The sequence below is a fragment of the Pinus tabuliformis genome, chromosome 2_2 (assembly GCF_031772625.1).
Source record: "Pinus tabuliformis cultivar Carrire ecotype Pingquan chromosome 2_2, CPIR1, whole genome shotgun sequence".
Taxonomy (NCBI): Eukaryota; Viridiplantae; Streptophyta; class Pinopsida; order Pinales; family Pinaceae; genus Pinus; species Pinus tabuliformis.
In genome coordinates this window covers 683,059,091-683,079,651 of record NC_142300.1, presented here as the reverse complement: position 1 = coordinate 683,079,651, position 20,561 = coordinate 683,059,091, and the positions used below count along the sequence as shown (strand labels likewise).

The 20,561-nt window shown below is 35.1% G+C and overlaps 1 pseudogene; it reads right to left on the bottom strand.

Annotated features, from left to right (window-relative positions):
• The window catches only part of LOC149194510 (uncharacterized), a 33,795-nt pseudogene extending 15,313 nt beyond the window's left edge, over window positions 1-18,482 (bottom strand).
• Window positions 18,483-20,561: the final 2,079 nt, after the last annotated feature.

Below are 20,561 nucleotides of genomic sequence, written 5' to 3'. Positions count from 1 at the left end.
GCCTACCAGCCTGTTAAGTTGGGCTAGAAGATGGAATTCACATGCTTGGAAGACCTATATATGGAAGAGAGTTCGACCTCATTTGGACACATTCATTCCTCTCTCTTTCTCATGTGAAGAAAGAAGCGGAAAAGGGCAAGAGAAGAAGGAAAAATAAGGAGAAGAAGTGTTTTGGGTTCCTCTCTCTCTCTCTTTATCTCCACACATACAAAGAAGAGGGATGGAATTCTGTAACATTTTCTCTAAGGTTTCTGTTGTTGGGCTAGGGTTTCATTGTCGAGGTTTGATATGGTGAAAAAGAGCTAAAGGAAGGGCCTACAAAGTTAGCTTCTAGATCCAGAAGATAATTTAGGTAAATCGAGGCAGCTGGAGGCAAATAAGAGGTAGTTCTAGTCCACATGTGCGAGGTAGCTACTATTGTTGGAAATCTAAAGTTGCAGATCTGCAGTTAGGGAAAAAACATTGTGGATAGAGGTTGAAGTAGTGTTTCAGAAACAGATTTTGATGGGTTTGGAAAGTAGTGAAGCAAGTACATTATTGAGAAGTTGATCTTGGTTTTGGAAGGGGTTCAATGTTGATGAAGGGTCTTAGTATTCATCAATAAAGAATCTATAAGAAGAGATTGAAGGGTTTTCCTCTAGGGACCAAGAGCTCTAACCATGACTCTCATTTCGTCAAACATATAATGAACATGTGAGTTACAAGTCATGAATGCATATCTGATCATAGGAGTCTGAAACGTATTTGAGAATCACCAAGAAGATCCAATTCGCTCTCTGAATAGCTAAAATAACACTTGTTATCCCATGCATTCATTAACCATCATGTAATTATCAAATCCTGAAAAAAATCCATAGCTAGAGATCATTACATATTTATTCCTATAACCGACATATAACCAAATTATTAACCATGACATAATAACGATCAAATCATCATAATATCAAGTATAACTTGTCAAAGAATAGAATAGGAAAATATATTTTATTAACATATGCAAAAGTGAACCAAGTTAGGGACTTCCATGTACCACACACCCATAGATTGGACTGAACCAAATATTTCTTTAAGCCAACCACCCCCATGCCATATGCCAAGCATGAATTTGAGATCTCAAGGCATAAAAAACTAGTGCTTCCCGGATATTAAACCACCTCCACACTTAGGCTACCATGATCTCGCCAAATTCCGTGAAGAGAACATGAAACCAAAACAAGATGGATGCCTTAGAGTTTCTTCACCATTACATTGAGTAATTTGACTATCTCCACCCACCTGTCGAGGGCATCCTTGAGATTAAACCACCTCCACTTCCAACCCTTGGGAATTTTAATAACACCACCTCAACCGGTTCCAAAACCTTCTGAAATCCAAAGATCAACTAGAAACAAATCCCATCACACCATGTTTATATAAGAAATGGAAAGGCAAGGTTGAAACCACTGTCAAACCCAAAGCCCCATGCTAATGACAACAAATGAACCAAATAAACCAATGCATTTACCATGCATTCACACATCCGCTAGGAAATCCCACATGCAACCTATTACCTGCAAAATCTTCATAATGAAGTTGTTGATTCAATCTTCTCCTTGCTTTCCTTGCTTGTCCTTTCTTTTCCATTACCTTCATTTCCTCTCTTTCTTTCTTCTCTTAGTGCTCTTTTCTCTCTTTCTCTCTAAAATTAATTCGAAAGAAAAACTGACAAAAGGCTACAAATTTATCCTCTAACGCCTTTTTATTATTGATGTCTATAATTTCTTCATCTTATTTCAATTTTCTTCTCATGCGAATTTGTGACCCTTCATATCCCTTTTCTCCTATGTTCATTTATTTTCGTAAATAAAATGCCAAATAATGTCTCTTTTCCTTTCCCAATTCCTTTGCTAATTTCCTTAGCCATAAATAAACTAAAAGTGACACCCAATAGGATGTCTTACCCAACATTCAACTTGGAATATGTGTCCCATGACCTTGGTATTATTTTTGCGTTATTATCCTTTATTACATGAACTTTTAACGAGGGGTTGTTACACAAAGAAAATCATCCTTCTGCCATTATTATTGAAGAAAGCGTTGGTTCAAGGTTGGGAGAAGCGTGAAAGAATTGAACCAATTCCTTGGAGGACTTTGATAAGCATATGAATTAATTAAATAATGAATAATGGAAATGTGAATATTATGATTGTCCAATATAAAGTAGAGTAGATGATTACTGTAGAATTCAATGATTTGAAATTATATAATGCTAAATGAAAATTTTATTGTTGTCTATTAATGGACATAAGTGTTAATGAATCATAAAATGGAGTTGTTTTTTATTTAGTTGTGTTGTTGCAAGTAGAGAAGATGTGCATAGGTTCTATGACAAAGGTCCTTTTGGATAGTCGAAGTGGAAAGAGGGTACCTAGAATGTTTTGTTGAATTTTCCTAAGTAAAATTTCTATAATAAAATAAATACAATGTAGAATAATTGACCATATATATTCCCCTAAACTAGCATAGGGCCAAGTGGTAAGACTAGACATTCATAAATAGACATACACCAACTGTGAGGCTCACTAGTATTAGAAGATGTGTGTTAAAAGTTGTAGACTAAAAAGAGTTACAAGTATACATAAATAAACCTATATTTAATATTAAGGTTCAGGGTTGGGGTTTATGTTCATTTTAGATGTGCATATTGGTAGAAATAAAGGCATTCATAAATAGACATACACTAACTATGGGGCTCACCAGTATTAGAAGATGTTTGCTAAAAGTTGTAGACTAAAAAGAGTTATAAGTATACATAAATAAACTTATATTTAATATTGAGGTTGAGGATTGGGGTTTATGTTCATGTTAGATGTGCATATTGGTAGAAAGAAAATAAGTTGTGCACAAGCCAAGCACATACAATCCTGAACAAAAGAGGGTTAGAGTTTAGTAAATCAAAGCAAATCCCCCATTATAGGGGTCCACTATATATATATATATATATATATATATAAAATACTAATTGCATACCTAAAAAGAAATGACTAAATATATTTAAGAATTCTTAAAAAGTGCAATAGAGTCTAAGTTCCATAGATTAAGAATATAGGAAAACATATATACATTTATTAAGAAAAGAACATTATTTTGAAAGAAAATTATATTAGAAATTATTGTATGCATTAAAGGAAGCATAAACAGTTAATTTAGCATTATCATAATGAAAGATTCTAAAAGGAAGAAATGAAAAACTGCAAGCTTGAGCCATATATTTTTATACAGAAAATGTGTGTTTATATTGAGTGACCCAACCTAATAATAAATAAAACATAACCCTCAAACAAGAATTCACATACCAATATATAATATGTATATATTCTACAGGTGTATGAGAAAATGTATTCATGACTAAAGGAACCAGCATAGTATAAACATTCTTTAGTATAGTATAAATAAACCCTCGAAGAGAAGGCAAATCCTCACACTAAATATCAAATTCAATACTCAACAATCACATAATACAATTCTTCTGAATAAAACAATCGAACGAGGAGAAGTATGTCTACGACCATTCTAGGCCGAGATTGCAAAAACCCTATCTTGTAAATTTAAACGAGCAAAAAGCAAGCCAGATGGCCATATCGCCATGAAAAACTTGGCAATGTTTAATAGGGTAAACTGAACACCTGGCAATGTTTAATAGGGTAAAATGAGCACCTTTAATTCTAGAGCAAAAAGAGACTCCAAGAAAGACTCAAACAAAATTTTTTGTTGCATCTATTATTCACTGAAATTCATGGCGTCGTGAAAGCATAGCTATAGAAAGGATAAGTAGGGTTAAAGCTTGCCCAAACCCTCAGTGGAATTCATTAAAAGGGGAAAAAATATATGCTAAGGGTTAAAAAAAATGTTTTGCCTGTAGATGTTCAGATGAAGTCGCCATATTTCAAAGACAGTATTGAACTCTTAAATATATCCCTCACGAAGGAAGTGAAAATAAAAATAGAAAACCAGTGTAAGAGACTAACGCTAGAATTTAGGGTTCTAATGCTATAATTTATATATCTCAGTGGAATTCATTAGAAGGGGAAAAATATATAATAAGGGTTAAAAAAATAGATGTTCAGATGTGTTGACACCTAATCTTCTGCAGTTGGGTGAACCTGGAATGTGAACAGTCATCAGAAGATGAACTAAGTAGTCACATTCTTGTATATAACAATAACTATCTAATGTAATAAATTGAATCATTTTTTTTGAGTTTTCTGCCAAACTGGAGTTACTCCTGGCCTGACATGGTATCAGAGCCAACTCCTTTTTTAGCTCTTGTGCCTTGTAACTCCCTTGTCTGACTGAGTGCCTGAGCTCTGCCATATTCCCTTCCAGCGCTGCTCTGTCCATAACACGCTGCTCTGTCATATGCCTTTCATTTCTAAATGTTGTATGTCTGTGTGTCATATGCGTTTTTTTCTGAACATTGGCCCTGTCACAAGCGTTGTTTAATGTATTCATTGTATAGCATTGAGTCTACCATCGCTCATTCTATTGAACGCTCTGTCATAGTCTTTTTGAATGATGCCTGATATCAAAGCCTGATATATCTTTTTCAATGTTGCCTGATATATCTTTTTGAACGCTGTAATTTGAAACGCCATGCTTGTGTTTGCACAGAACACAGCAATCCAGTGTAAAGGAATTTTCGTAGCATTTCTCAACAAGTTTATTTAAGATGCTGAGAAGATGACGCTATTAAAGGCATCGCTCAATCGATTATGTGAAGACTTTGGTATCTGAAAATGCTGGTGGCAAACTCGCTTGCGGGGTTGTCGGTCTTCAAGGATGAACAGTGGAAAGCATACATTTGAACAAAAAGGAAAATTTTTGCAGCAGCAGTCAATCACGCCTGCGTACTTCATTATATGGTAATGTCATATGTCATATGTAATATAATGGGAGTATATTACATTTAAAGTGTTGATGTCATATGTAATATAATGGGCATATATTACAACATTGAAGTGATATGTAATATATAAATATATTACATTTAAAACATTGAGGTGATATGTAATATGCAAATATATTACAAACATTGAAGTGATATGTAATACATAATATTTGAATGAAATGCTGGATGCTTCTATCAAACATTGAGGGATTTGAAGAAAATAACTTTGGAGAAAATATATTGCATAAAGTTGTAGCGTGAGGAAGAGATTTGAAATCTTTTGAGAATGCCCTTTTGAGTACAACTTCACTGTATATCAGCAAAAAGTTTTTTTTATCAGCAGAAGTATTTTTTACAGAATGCATTCAATCATCTCTATGGTAGGAATAGTTCTCACTGGCAAGGAGAACTATCCTGAATGGTCTCGGATGATAAAACACACCCTCATCTTCAATGAGTTGTGGAAAGGAGTGTGTGTCGGAGAAGGAGACAATGACCCAGTGCAGCCTACATCAGACAAAGAGCTCGTCATTTGGGAAAACAAGAACAACAAAGCCTATGAATTAATCGTAGCATCTGTAAATGAAGAAGTAAGTCGCCATATTTCATCATATTCAACTGTCTTTGAAGCTTTACAAAAGCTGAAAGAACTCTATGACTCACATTTTTCACTTGAAGTTGTTCAGCTCATGATTAAACTCTTCACCCTTGAACTGAAAAATAATGATCCTCTTGCTCTTGCATCTGAAGTAAAGTCTATAATGCATGATATTAAATCCACTAAGGTTGAGTTGGATATCCCTCTTATTGCTTTTCTCAAGGCACTCTATCCTACCTACTCCAATTATCTTGAGTCTTTACAAGCAAATGGAAATCTTAAAGATATAACCTTTGACTCTCTTGTGAAAAAGTTTGCTGAAAGAGAGAAAGCCTCTGGAAAGAAGACAGTCCCTGAATCTTCTGAAGAGACTGTTTGCCTTGCTCACAAAGAAAAGCATCCCGCTCAAGATTCTACAAGACGAAGAGGTGGACGAAGAGGAAGAGGAAGATACTTCAGAGGCAGGGGGGGCAGACATTCTCAAGGAGAAAAAGCAGATCTACATTGCATTCGCTGCAAACGAAATGGATCACATGATGCTTCTACATGCAAGCTACCATGGGACAAAATTGAGCAGAAAAGAAATCAGCAGAAAGGTAAAACTGATGATACAGACAAAGGTAAAGCACCTGAATCCGCTCACTATATTGAGGCACAATGTAACATTGGAGTAAATGAAGATTTGTTTAATGCTTCACTTGCTTCTTCGAAAAATGATTGGTTGCTTGATTCAGGAGCAACCTGTCATATGACTCATAGGAAAGAATTTTTTGAAGATTTCACTGACAATGTTGATGGAGCAGTATACTTTGCAGATCAGTAAAAAATCAAGCCATCAGGGCTTGGCACAATGAGGCTTAAACTGCCTGGTCTTCTAGACTTTCTTCTGGATCATGTTCTATATCTCCCACAGCTCAAGAGAAACTTGATGTCCTTGGTTCACATCCGCCAACAAGGTCACTCCATTCATATGTTTGATGGCAAGCTTGAGGTAAGAAAAGCATCTGACCACTCACTTGTCATGAGGGGAATAGAAGAAGAAAGACTTCTCAAACTGCAAGGAACCTCTGCTCATGCACAACATTTCTCATATATTTCTCATCATGAAGAAGGTACACTTCCATCAAGTTTATTATGGCATGCTAGATTTGGACATTTAAACTATGACAGTCTCCGCTTATTGAAGAAAAATGGTGTTGTTGGTTTGCCTACAATTCCTAGAAAACATAAGCAATGTGATGCTTGCATTCTAGGAAAGCATAGCAAACAGTATTTTCATGATTCACATTCAAGAGCACATAGGAAGCTTGAACTCATTCATTCAGATTTATGTGGTCCAATGCCTGTTCCTTCTGCAAATGGAAATAAATATATCATGACATTTATTGATGATTACACCAGAATGTGTTGGGTTTATTTATTGCAGAACAAATCTGATGCTTTTCAAACATTCAAGAATTTTCATAAGTGGATTGAAAATGATGCACAATCTCATATTGGGTATATTCGCACTGATAATGGAAAAGAATATACATCAAATGAATTTGAAAACTATCTTTGCCAACATGGGATCAAACATCAAACAACTGTGCCTTATAATCCCCAACATAATGGTGTAGCTGAAAGAATGAATAGAACAATCTTGAATATGGTATGATCCATGCTTTTCTTCAAAAATGTAAAGATAATGTTTTGGGCTGATGCTGTTCTATGTGCTGCATATATAAAGAATAGATGTCCATCTAATGCTATAAGAAACAAGACTCCTTATGAATTGTGGTATGGACATGTTCCTTCGGTAAAACATCTCAGGATCTTTGGTTCCACCTTTTATGCTTTGATACCAAAGGTACATAGAAACAAACTTGGTGCTAGAAGTCGTAAGTGTATCTTCCTGGGGTATTCAAACACCTCTAAAGCATACCATCTCTATGATGAAGTAAATAAAAAGTTTGTTGTATCTAGAGATGTCATTTTTCTTGAATCATCCAAATCTGACAGTGTTGTTGAGCGGCAACTTGATCGCTTGGATAGATTCACAAAAACGAAATCATTTCAAGAGTTTGATAATCAGATTCCACATCTTGAAGGGGGGATTCCTATACTTGATCAACATGTGGAATCTTCTTTTGAAGAACAATCTCCCCTGCATGAAACTCCAACAACGGATGATCCTTTAAGTGATGTAATTGATAGAATTGGGAGACTCAATCTTGATTCAGTCCCAACTCAATCAACAGAGCAACCTGGACCATCTCAGAAAGGTCCCCCAAAGTGGCTGACAAAGACACTTGAAAGTGTTCATCCTGATGAAATTGGAAAAACATGAACCAGAAACTCAAACCGACAAAATGGAGGTGATGTAGATGACTCTAATTCACCTGTTGATATGGATGTTACTTATGATTGTGAATTGAACTTGTCTACAGATTTTGAACCAACTTCCTTCAAAGAAGTTGCTTCTCATGATGAATGGAAAGAAGCGATGCAAAAGGAGTATGATGCCCTCATAAAGAATGGCACTTGGAAGTTGGTTGATCCTCCATTTGGAACCAAACCAATTGGCTGCAAGTGGGTCTACAAGAACAAATACAAAGCTGATGGCTCACTTGACAAGCACAAAGCTAGGCTTGTGGCAAAAGGTTTTTCACAGAAGGAAGGGGTCGATTATGAGGAAACTTTTGCCCCCACAGCAAAATGGGCCACCATCCGGACACTCTTTGCACTAGCTGCTCAGAATGGTTGGAAAGTCCATCAAATGGATGTAAAAACTGCATTCTTGAATGGAGATATAAAAGAGAATGTTTTTATGTCCCAGCTTGAAGGATTTGTTGTGAAAGGACATGAACAAAAAGTATGCAAACTTGTGAAGTCCTTGTATGGCCTCAAACAAGCACCGCGAGCCTGGTACGAAAAACTAACTGAGCATCTTCTGAAACTCAACTTCAATCATTTTGATCTTGATGATGCAACTTTATTTGTCAAGAAATTTGGCAAAACAGTTGTATATTTTGTGGTATATGTAGATGATTTTTTAATGACAGGGAACAATGAAAGCTACATTGCATCCATAAAGAAGGAATTGGGGAAAAGTTTTGAAATGACTGATTTGGGCTATGTTCATTACTATCTTGGCATTGAAGTAACCCAACATCCAAAATCCATATTTCTTTCTCAAAAGAAATACATTGGAGATTTGTTAAACAGATTTGGCATGACAGAGTGCAATCCTCTTTCTACTCCAATGGAACAAAACTTAAAGCTCACATCTATTGAAGGGAAGGAATTTGAGGATGCAAAAAAGTATAGACAGCTTGTAGGAAGTCTCATCTGCCTCACTATTACCAGACCAGACATTTCATTTGCTGTTGGAATCCTCTCCAGGTCTATGAAAAAGCCTTGTGAGGGACATTGATCTGCTGCAAAAAGAGTTCTAAGGTACTTGAAGGGAACTCAAGACCTTGGAATCAAGTATACACAGGTGGACGACTTCAACTTGATTGGATACTCTGATTCAGACTTCGATGGAGACAAAGAAACTGGGGTATCTACTTCAGGATATGCTATGAGTCTTGGATCAGGAGCTGTCTCTTGGAGATCACGCAAACAATCAGTTCCAGCAGATTCCACAACAGAAGCAGAATACGTGGCAGCAGCTGAAGCAACAAAAGAAATTGTGTGGCTCAGGAAAATTCTTGAAGATTTGCAGGTAAAACAAGTACAATCAACTCCACTCATGATTGACAACACCTCTGCAATAAAGTTGGCCAAGAATCCAAAGTTCCATGATCGTACAAAGCACATCAATACTAAATATCATCTGATCCGACATCATGTTGAGGCCAAAACAATCCATCTCCGTCATTGTTCCACAAATGAGCAAATTGCACACATCTTCACCAAAGCGCTTGGAAGAGAAAAGCTTGAAAGATTCAGAATGATGCTTGGACTCACCAAAATTCCTTCAGATTAAGGGGGAGAATGTTGACACCTAATCTTCTGCAGTTCGGTGAACCTGGAATGTGAACAGTCATCAGAAGATGAACTGAGCAGTCACATTCTTGTATATAACAATAGCTATCTAATGTAATAAATCGGATCAGTTTTTCTGAGTTTTCTGCCAAAACGGAGTTACTCCTGGCCTGACAAGATGAATTCGCCATATTGCAAAGACATTATTGAACTCTTAACTATATCCCTCACGAAGGAAGTGAAAATAAAAATGGAAAACCAGTGTAAGAGACTAATGCTAGAATTTAGGGTTCTAGAACTCGTACCGCAATGAAAAACTCATTAGTTAAATCTTTCAAAAGGCCAAAAGCACTACCAAATCTCCTTGTGAAAGTCTGGTGCTATGGCTAAGAAACCCTCCACGCAGAGTTGTAACACTTACATAAATGATAGAGTGCAGTTAACATACATAAGTTTGCACCGTTAAGAAAAAAATAATATAGACGTCACTAAAGGGGAATACATACAAGCATCACTAAACGGGAATACACAAATTCTGTAAGAACTTACCAAAGGTCGATCCTGTATAATGTCCTAAACACACGCGCAACCATATTGAAATTTTGATATTTTTATTTGAGTAGAGTTAACAAGATTATGGTGCTTACTACTTTGAAAATAAGACAAAACACCTTGTTAGAGTAGGGTTTGAAATGAAGTCACAGAACCTCCTTCGCTACAAGAGAATAAACCTTATGAATCCATGACAATGGGGCTTGGTAGGGTAGCTACGCTAAGCATCTCTGAATTAATCTCCACCGTCTTATCAATCAAGATTTGTTCTACACCATTGAATCTCATAGCTAGATAGGGTTCCATGAGGGTGGTATGTACCCAAGCAAAAGCATAAGTCCACTTGAATGGTATTCTATGTGGTAGCCATCGTGAATGGTGGTGTAGTTTTAATTTTTACAAAATGTGTATACAGTTTACGACCACCAAGAAATACACACACATACACATATATGTTCACAAATTAGGTTTGGATTGCTTCATTTGCATAAAATTCTTTAAGAAGAGAAGAGATTTTTTGGGTTTTGCCGTAGCTTGGAGACTAATTTCTGTGTCCATTGTATTTTTTTTTTTTCTCTTGATAATTGTTCAATGAAGAAGATCTAATAAGGAAAACATAAGAAGATAAATAAAGTTCACAAGGAATTATTAATATTAAGGAAAATATGAATTAATAGCTACCATATTGCTAAGGTCAACAAGAGAAGGCATCTAAGAAGATCATATTTTGGACACAAAGAATTGTTTACCAAGGTAGATCACTTGCAAAAGGATCGAGACTACATCAAACTCTCATCAAAGAATATTACAAGAATATTGTTGATATCCCTTGAAAGGAGATCTATTTAAAGGCTCAAGAGAAGACATCCTTGAAGGAAACATCAATGAATATTGCAGTTGTTGTTGAAGGTATCGTAGAAGACATATTTCTAGGACATAATTAAAGTCTCTTTGAATATATTTAAAGCCTCGAGATAGTTGGAGACATCATTAGAGAAGGGTAGACTCTTGGTTGACAAGTAAGTATCATATTGTTATTGTATATCTGAATCTATAGGTCATATGAGTTTTTTTTGCAAGGAGAGAAATAAGCTTATTGGATCAAAAAAATTCCTAGCATGGAAGAAAATGATTGATATAGCACTTACATTACATGATTTAATGAAATATGTCCTCAGTGAAATTTTTGAACCTAGAAAACAAAAGAGTAAAGAGCGACAAAAATACAATAATTGAGAAGTGAAGGCACAGATGGTCGTTGTTGAATCCATTAAGTATCATCTTGTTCCATTTGTTACTAATTTCAAGAATTCTAAGTCTATGTATGACAACCTAGTAAATTTTTCCTCTATAAGCACATTAGCTCAAAATATTTCTTTGAGAAACCAACTATACAGAATATGGAAATCGAAGGATGAAGACATGACCTCCTATCTGATGAATATTTCAAAAATAACTGATTAGTTTCATGGGCTTGGGGAGACAATTTCTGACTCTGAAATGACCCTATTTGTATTAAATGCTTTGCCACTAGAATGGAGTATATTTTCAACTAGCATCTACTCTAAGAAATATACTACTCTTAATGAGTTGTGGGCTCTATGCATCTTGGAAGAGACTAGGATCAAGGGAAAGGATGACACTAAATAAAATTAACAATCTCAAGCCTTCATTGTAAGAACCAAGAAGTTGAAGAAGGGAAAGTTTGAAAAGTCCAAGAAGAAGTCAAATATGTGAAAGTTTGAATGCTTTAGTTGTAGTGAATATGGACACTTTAAAAGGGATTGTACAAACAAGTATATGAACATAAGGAAGGAAAGAAGTGAATCTCACACAACTTGAAAGAAGGGAAAACCTAAGAAGAATTCATAGAGAGAAGATGTCAAATATATTTACTATTGAAGAAGGCATCCTCTTTGTCCAGTTCTTTATGAAGTTTGTCTTTCCTTCATTTAGAATAACATGCATTATTGTTTACTCTAGAAGAGTTTTGTTTTTCTAAAATCATGGAATCATAGATAGAAGCATGTGATAGTAGAAGATTTAGTGTCTACTTGATTGAGTTTCTTTCTAGGAATAATATAATCCTTAAAATTCAGAATATTGGAATATTTTGCATATTATTCATCTCTGCATTATTTAACATTATGTGAGAAGTAGTCATGTTTCTAAGATGGATCATCAAGATCCTATAAGTGCCATCAATTTGAAAGGTTAGTGGAAAAAAATTATGACAAGCTTATTATATATTCCATATTGTATGGAAACAATACTCTTAAGTGATGAGGAATATGATTGGTCAAGTTGAAGGTTCATTTAATGTAAAATAAATAGATGATTGGATGAACGCATAAATATGCATACTTGAAGTACCTCTTCTCCTAAATAAGACTCATATGTACAAAATATTGTAATATGCTTGGTATGACTATATGATGCTTAAAAGAAGAATTTGACTTACTCGAAAATGAATAAAGAATTAAGACTTTCTCACTAGGTTATATACAATAGTGATCAACATCGAGTATAGTCTCAGGAAGAAAATTGTAACTTGGTAATCAAGTTCGATCCGTGGGCACCTTGATGCATGAAGGAAGATTCTTGTGGGATGGATGATGAGGAATCTTTTATGATAAATCCATCATGATGAGGTAAGTCTAATATTAATAATTTCTTGTTAGTTATCTGGTTAACATCTTGTTTGAATACCTAGAATGATATTATAGGAATATATGAAGAATATTGAGGCGAGCTCAACATATGATATTGGGCAATTATGATGTCAAGATGTTTTCATCTTGGGATTAAAAGGTGGCAGTGAAAGAACATAACTTGAAGTTCAAGCTCAAGTAAAGATTGCTTTCATGAGGAAGCTATGATTAACTTAAAGATCGGCAAGGCTCAATATATTTCCTTCATGAATGACAAGATGAAAGTGATGTGAAAAATTGACCCTGTCACAATATTGAAGGAAGAAGATGGCTCCATGATATCTAAGAAGGAAGAAAGTTTGATATAATGAGAATAGAGGTAAAGAGGGAGCCATGTAGCTATCTCCTTAAAGAACGAGTGGCTTATACTCCTATGGAAACAAGCTAGAGAGCATGTGGTTGACTTCTCAAATTGAAAAAGAAGTCAACAATCTCATCTAGAGTTGAGAGGGAGTGAAGGAGTCTCCTCAAAAATGAGCAAGGATCTACTACTTGATTCAAAGGGAATGGGGATATCCTCTCTGGTTGAGAGGTAGTGATGATGGACATCGCATGTGCATTATCTTATTCATGCGTCATGCACTTAAAGAGGATTAACAACTATAATTTTAAGTGGAGGCCATGGAAAAATAATGGCTGAGGACTGGATAAGCATATGTGGTTTCCTTGAGGATAGAAAAATCCATGAAATTAAAGGTACTAACACTCTTTGAGGATAAGACATGTATCCAAGATAGGGGTTGTCAAAGAGGACTGGTATTTTTTGAGGATTAAGTTTAAAAATTCAAGATAAGAATATTCCTAGAAGGACATACCTAGTGAACATATGGATGGAGTATGTGCCTTAGAGGTAGTGCAATATCTCACATAAATCCTCCCAGTGTAATGCTCTTGAATGAAGTTGAGCTTGTCTAGTTATGCCTAAAAAATAGTGTTGGTCATAATGTTTATGCTTGTAGCTAGCTTATCAACATGACTCTTCTTATGAGAAATATTTAGTTTGAGAATGATGTTTTACTAGTTTTACAATTATGAATACCTCCCTTAGAGGGAGTGTTGGAAATATACAATTCAATACATATATATTATGTAACAAAAAAAGGAAGAAAGACAATTTATTATTTTAAAGCATGGATTTCATGATTCTTATTTATGGTATTCCAGCTAAAAGCATGTTCTTCATGCTTCTAGGGTTTGTTAGGTTATAGGATTTATTTTCAGGAGTCAAGAGATTCAACATCATGATTATAAAACCATCTCGACCAAAATATACCTTCTCAAAGAATTTATTTAGATCCTAGAAAGCCTTGGAAACTCCAAAGTACAAGTTGGCCCTGACATCTATAAGTTGTCTTACAGGAGGCAATCCGACCCCTTGGAAAGGCTATAAATAAAAATAGATTTGACCTCATTTGGCACTCACTCACACAGAGGTTTGATCTCTCGAGAAAAGTTTGATATGAAGTTGAGATGACTAAGAAGGCTAGAGCAAATATCAAGGAAGGAAGAAAAATTCTTAGATAATTTTTTGGGGCTCTACCTCTCTCACACGTTTGAAGAATTAGGGTTTTGTAGCTTCAAGGAAGTCCAGAATTGCAAGTCTGAATTGTAGGAGATCATATTGTAGAAACAATTTTTTGGAATGCCACATATTCTGATGTGATCTTGTTGACCTTGGGAGACATTATCTTGCTCAAAGGAGGGTCTCTTGAAGAACTATCTTGGACCAAAACTAAGGTTTCTGTAGCAACTACAAGATCAAAATTGTAGGATGAAGATGTAGGAAAAAGTTGCAGTGTCAAAAGTTGGGGGTCGAAGTTGAAGGTGGAAGCTAGCTGATGTAAGGTTAAGCCTTGTGTGATATGATATAACTCGAAGGACTTCTTGGAGGGATGAATCGGTACTTAAAGGAGTACTTGGTCTAGGATTTGGGTATCGGTTGTATCATTTGAAGAAGATTCTATAAGAAAAGGAGATTTTATGGGTTTTCTCCTTTGGACGAGTTTTTCCCTGGCTTGGAGCCGAATTTATGTATCCATTTTCTTTATTAATGGCAGAGGACTGGATAAGCATATGTGGTTTCCTTGAGGATAGAAAAATCAACGAAATTAAAGGTACTAACACTCTTTGAGGATAAGACATGTATCCAAGATAGGGGTTTTCAAAGAGGACTAGTATTTTTTGAGGATTAAGTTTAAAAATTCAAGATAAGAATATTCCTAGAAGGACATACCTAGTGAACATATGGATGGAGTATGTGCCTTAGAGGTAGTGCAATATCTCACATAAGTCCTCCCAGTGTAATGCTCTTGAATGAAGTTGAGCTTGTCTAGTTATGCCTAAAAAACAGTGTTGGTCATAATGTTTATGCTTGTAGCTGGCTTATCAACATGACTCTTCTTATGAGAAATATTTAGTTTGAGAATGATGTTTTACTAGTTTTACAATTATGAATACCTCCCTTAAGAGGGATTGTTGGAAATATACAATTCAATACATATATATTATGTAACAAAAAAAGGAAGAAATACAATTTATTATTTTAAAGCATGGATTTCATGATTCTTATTTACGGTCTTCCAGCTGAAAGCATGTTCTTCATGCTTCTAGGGTTTGTTAGGTTATAGGATTTATTTTCAAGAATCAAGAGAGTCAACATCATGATTATAAAACAATCTCGACCAAAATATACCTTCTCAAAGAATTTATTTAGATCCTAGAAAGCCTTGGAAACCTCAAAAGTACAAGTTGGCCCTGACATCTATAAGTTGTCTTACAGGAGGCAAATCCGACCCCTTGGAAAGGCTATAAATAAAAATAGATTTGACCTCATTTGGCACTCACTCACACAGAGGTTTGATCTCTCGAGAAAAGTTTGATATGAAGTTGAGACGACTAAGAAGGCTAGAGAAAAGATCAAGGAAGGAAGAAAAATTCTTAGATAATTTTTTGGGGCTCTACCTCTCTCACACATTTGAAGAATTAGGGTTTTGTAGCTTCAAGGAAGTCCAGAATTGCAGGTCTGAATTGTAGGAGATCATATTGTAGAAACAATTTGTTGGAATGCCACATATTCTGATGTGATCTTGTTGACCTTGGTAGACATTATCTTGCTCAAAGGAGGGTCTCTTGAAGAACTATCTTGGACCAAAACTAAGGTTTCTGTAGCAACTACAAGATCAAAATTGTAGGATGAAGATGTAGGAAAAAGTCGCAGTGTCAAAAGTTGGGGGTCGAAGTTGAAGGTGGAAGCTAGCTGATGTAAGGTTAAGCCTTGTGTGATATGATATAACTCGAAGGACTTCTTGGAGGGATGAATCGGTACTTAAAGGAGTACTTGGTCTAGGATTTGGGTATTGGTTGTATCATTTGAAGAAGATTCTATAAGAAGAGGATATTTTATGGGTTTTCTCCCTTGGACGAGTTTTTCCCTGGCTTGGAGCCGAATTTATGTATCCATTTTCTTTATTAAATTTCTCTTGATAATTATTTGATGAAGATCTAATAAAGAAAAGACAGGAAGATAAATAAATTTCATAAGAAATGATTAAGGTTGAGGAAAATCTGAATTAATGGCTACCATGTTGCATTTTCCAACAAAAACAAAGCTAGGGTTTGCTTAAAAATTGATGTTTACTTATACGCACAGTGGTGGTCACCTCACTTCGATTACTCGAGTAAGGAATTTTGTTCCAGGGAAGATCCTTGTCATAGATTTCACCTAAGAAAGGACAATCAAAGAAAATTATTTACTAAGAAAAATATAACCAACAGAGTTACTATCGATGAAAATTATAAAAAGGCTAGACAAGTACTAAAATACTTTCAATAAACAACCATTTCATGTCGTTTAAGAAAGTTAAACCTAACCTAAAGAAGTCACTCTTTGTTTACCTACAACGAGTGCCATCATAGACTAGAACATTCAATATCGATGCATTCGACCTTTAAATAGAGAAGATAACCTTGTAACCATGGAATCATAGAAAAAGCTAAGTTACAGAGGTCTGTTGCAAGTTTCAAGTGTGAAAATTGGACCCGAATGAAAGAGAGGATACATGTAGTTACTCCAAGCTAACCCTAGGATATTTGGACTACCATTGTTAACAGACATTACAACATAGGTGGGCATTGCCTACACGTTCAATCACTTGACAGTTACATGGTCCCATTGTCGATGTGTTACCCCATCAAAGCAGGCGTCCACATTTATTACACTAACTAGAAGCTTTAGAGCAGTCAAGACATATTTAATAACAAACATTATAGACAAAGGCATCATACAACATAGCATAATGATATTATATATGTGTGAATCCTTCAAAATGTTGATGGGCCTTGTGATAGGTCAATAAAACCTATGATGAGTCTCAGTGGTAATATGACGTACCATAAAACAAGTTAATAATATTATTACAATCAATTGAAAAAAAATGGAAAATCTTCTAACTATAAGACAATGATTGTGTAGAGTGAGTCTCTTTATTAACATTCATCCTCCATGAGGCCAATAGGACCCTTATTTTAAATATAAAAGAAAAAAGAGATGGACATATGATTTTGGAATTGTAGAGAGAATATATATATATATATAGCAAATGTTCAACATAGGAATATGATATCTTGATCTAATCAATATTGTTGGTGAGAATTTCATGGTAAAGAAATTAGAGCCGGGTGGTTTTGGAAAAATATAAATAAAGATTGGAAATCGAGATAAAAATAAAAATATTATCATTCCTTTATTTCCTTTCAACAAAATATTTTATTTCCTCATAAGACTTCATGTATGCATATTTACTACTAAGGTTAAAAAAAATACATCTCTTGCTCTTCATAAATAAAATGAGAATAATATATAACATATATTTCCCTCTTCAGCGCCATTAATACCCTGAAATAGACGGAAATCTTCTTCACCATCATCCATGCCTTTAAAATGCTCACTTGGAAGGAAATCATCATTATCTTCATTGGTGCCTTGAAGGTCCTCGCTTGGAGGGGAATCATCATTGACCTGACTATTGCCATGAAAATCTTCACTTTGTATGAATACTTCATCATCCTCATTGGTGCCTTGAAAATCTTCGCTTGGAGTAAATTTTCCATCGTCCTCATTTGTGATTTTAAAATCTTTGCTCAAAGGATCTTCATAATCTTCATCAGTGTTTATAAAATCCTCACTTGGAGGAAATTCTTTATCATCCCCATCAGTTCTTTTGAAATCCTTACTTGGAGGAAATTCTTCATCATCATGATCAAGGCCATTAAAATCTTCATTAAAAGGCAATTCTTCATTGCCCTTGTCGGTATCTTTAATATCCTTACTCGAAGAAAAATCTTCACTTGAAAGAAATTCTTTATCATCCCCATCGTTATCCTTTCTTGGAGGAAATTCTTCATCATGGTGATCAAGGCCATTAAAATCCCCATTTGAAGACAATTCTTCATTGCCCTCGTCGGTATCTTTAATATCCTCACTCGAAGAAAAATCTTCGCTTGAAAGAAATTCTTTATCATCCCCATCGTTATCCTTTCTGGGAGGAAATTCTTCATCATGGTGATCAAGGCCATTAAAACCCTCATTCGAAGACAATTCTTCATTGCCCTGGTCAGTATCTTTAATATCCTTGCTTGAAGAAAAATCTCGACCATTATATTCAGAATCTTTTAAATTGTCATTAAAATTCCCTATCGGAGTCAAATTTTGAGTAATTTTCATATGACTAATGTTATCATTAGATAAATAACCTTCATAATATTCCCTCCCTTCATTAGGAGTGCCTACAGACTCCTTAGTACATGGAAAATTAGACTTTGATGCTGCACAAATAAAAAATAAAAAAAACTCACTATTAAATAGATACATAGCTTTTGCTAAAAACATAGAATTATGCAAAATACTCATACTTGAAATGACAAAGACATAATTTGTCAAAATAATTTTTTCCTTAACAAAATTTAAAACACTTTCAGGTTAAAACCAAAATAAACTAGAGAATGTGGCAATATCTTAGTTATGTGGGCTAAAACCAAAATAAACCAGAGAATGTGGCAATATCTTAGTTATGTGGGCTAAATTCGACAGCACAGCAAGGGGAGAAGTTCCAAGTCTCGAGGAGAGGACAAGTAAAGTCGATTAACCCTAAATTCTAAAACGCAAAATTACATAACATTCCAATGGAAGAAATGGCACAGCAGAATAAAATAAAAGCGTGTGAGTTGACAACATCGTCACTCTGATACTAACAATTACTTTGCAGGGGGCCCATCGAGCAATTTACCATCGTCCACAATTTCTGTGGGGAACAACCGACTCTTCTTAACGCGGAACCTGAAGTCGTCCCCTTCATAAATTCTAAGACCTGTTGCCCTTATTTTATCCATTCTCTCCATCAGAGGCAACCCTTCGGAGGTAGCGATGTTACGAAGTTCAGACTCATACCCTGAAACGATCTTCCTAATGGCAGCAGCATATGCTTGGTCCTCTGAATAATATACTCCCTCTATGGAATTCGTGGGCGGCTCATAGTTGTCAGATTCATCGAAGGCATAGGCTTCGCTCTTCATTAACACATACACGGTGGTCGGTGCAGGTGGTGGAGTAGCAGGAAGAGGTGGCGGAGCGGCTGCTTTCCTTTTCTTTGTTGCAGTACAACACTCGTTCAGTTTACTGGAATTAACCCATTTAGCGGCACGGGATCGCCGTAGAGCCTTTGAGGAGGAAGAGAACCATGCGTCTGATTTTTTTGGCTCCATTCCAAGTTACTCTGCAAGTAGAACGCTAAACGGAACATGAGGATCGAAGAAATTGAAAGGTAAACCTTAAACAGGAAGAGAAGAGCGAGGAAAATTCACAGTTCGTAGTACAATCTTCCATTAGACTAGGTAAATATATAGAAGAAGGGAGAAAATTTCACGGACATGATTAAGCTCTTCGTTGGAAATAGTCTGCATGCAATGTATATGTGAGTTAGTTCTACTTTAGTTTATAACAAGTTAACCAGAATTGAGTCCAGTTTATTATAATTTCATAAAGTTAACTTGAGTCGAGTCAAGTCTAGTTAGAGTCTGTCATAAATTCCATAATTAAAATGATTATAATTTGAGTCAAGTCTAATTAGAGTAAGTCATAATTCGATAATTAAAATGATTATAATATGTGAAAGCAAGTTAACTCGAGTCAAGTCTAGTTAAAGTCTCTCATAATTCTATAATTATCTCAATTATAGTGTGTGAAAGCCAAGAGTGGTTACCTTGTATGGATGTGAGAAAAATGTATAAATAAAATATTTATTTTGTGTGAAAAATAGTGTTTTTCTTCTTCTTCTTTCCAACTGAAGTAAAGTTACCTAGATAATTATGTAAAAAAAAAAATTATAAAGAATTTTTCACGGTAGCAAGGTAGAATTGATAAATGTTAATTGTCTGCCATTAAGTAATATACATAACCAAATAAGTCAAGCAAATATCATAAGGAATGATACGTTCGAAAACTGGGAAAAGTTTTACATGGTTAAAGAAATAATCACTCTGCAATTTCTAAGACAATTACGTACTTTTTCGGCGAAAAGTAACAACATTTGGAAATAGATAGAACATAAATCGTCGAGATTATTATTTTAAATTGTTACGAAATTGTGTATGAACTTCGTTATTTTGACTGCATACGTCATCATTTTCTAACTGCTTGAGAGAGTTTGTCTATTAAATAAATTTCGTAGCAAGTTTAAATTCTAATAAATATTTTGCTATGATCTTGAATTGTTTACATCAATTTCAATTTCTGAATGTAATCTTT